This window comes from Herpailurus yagouaroundi, unplaced genomic scaffold, assembly GCF_014898765.1.
Source record: "Herpailurus yagouaroundi ecotype Mexico unplaced genomic scaffold, PumYag 410, whole genome shotgun sequence".
NCBI classification, from domain to species: Eukaryota; Metazoa; Chordata; class Mammalia; order Carnivora; family Felidae; genus Herpailurus; species Herpailurus yagouaroundi.
The window spans coordinates 1,165,256-1,165,888 of NW_024412627.1; positions in this window are offsets into that span (position 1 = coordinate 1,165,256).

Genomic DNA, 633 nt, shown 5'->3' on the forward strand with positions numbered 1-633 from the left:
TTTCATTTGCTTTATTCATCCTGTGCACCCTTTAATAAATGCCGTGGTTTCCTTCTGGTAGGGCCCGGGCAATGCGAGTTAAGTCTATTCCTAGGTACTTTCTTGTCTTTTTTTATTCCTCAGTATTTTCATTTGTTTTGGCTGGTATTATTGTGAATGGGATCTATTAATCTTTTATATCGTACCTTGCTGAACCCTTGTATTAGTTCGCAGCGTGTGTTACCCAATTTTCTAAGGAGACAGCATATTACCTGCAGATAACGATAATTGCATCTCATCCCCCCGCCCGGAAATTTTAACTCGTTTCTTCGTCTTGTTCCTTCGGCATCGGCCACGAAATTAAGACACGCGTCATTCCAGGGGCGCCTGGGTGGCTCGGTCGGTTAAGCGGCCGACTTCGGCTGGGGTCACGATCTCGCGGTCCGTGAGTTCGAGCCCCGCGTCGGGCTCTGGGCTGACAGCTCGGAGCCTGGAGCCTGCCTCCCATTCGGTGTCTCCCTCTCTCTCTGCCCCTCCCCCGTTCATGCTCTGTCTCTCTCTGTCTCAAAAATAAATAAACGTTAAAGAAAAAATTAAAAAAAAAAAGACATGCATCATTCCAGTCAATTGTCTGAATGTTTTATTCGGAGAAGT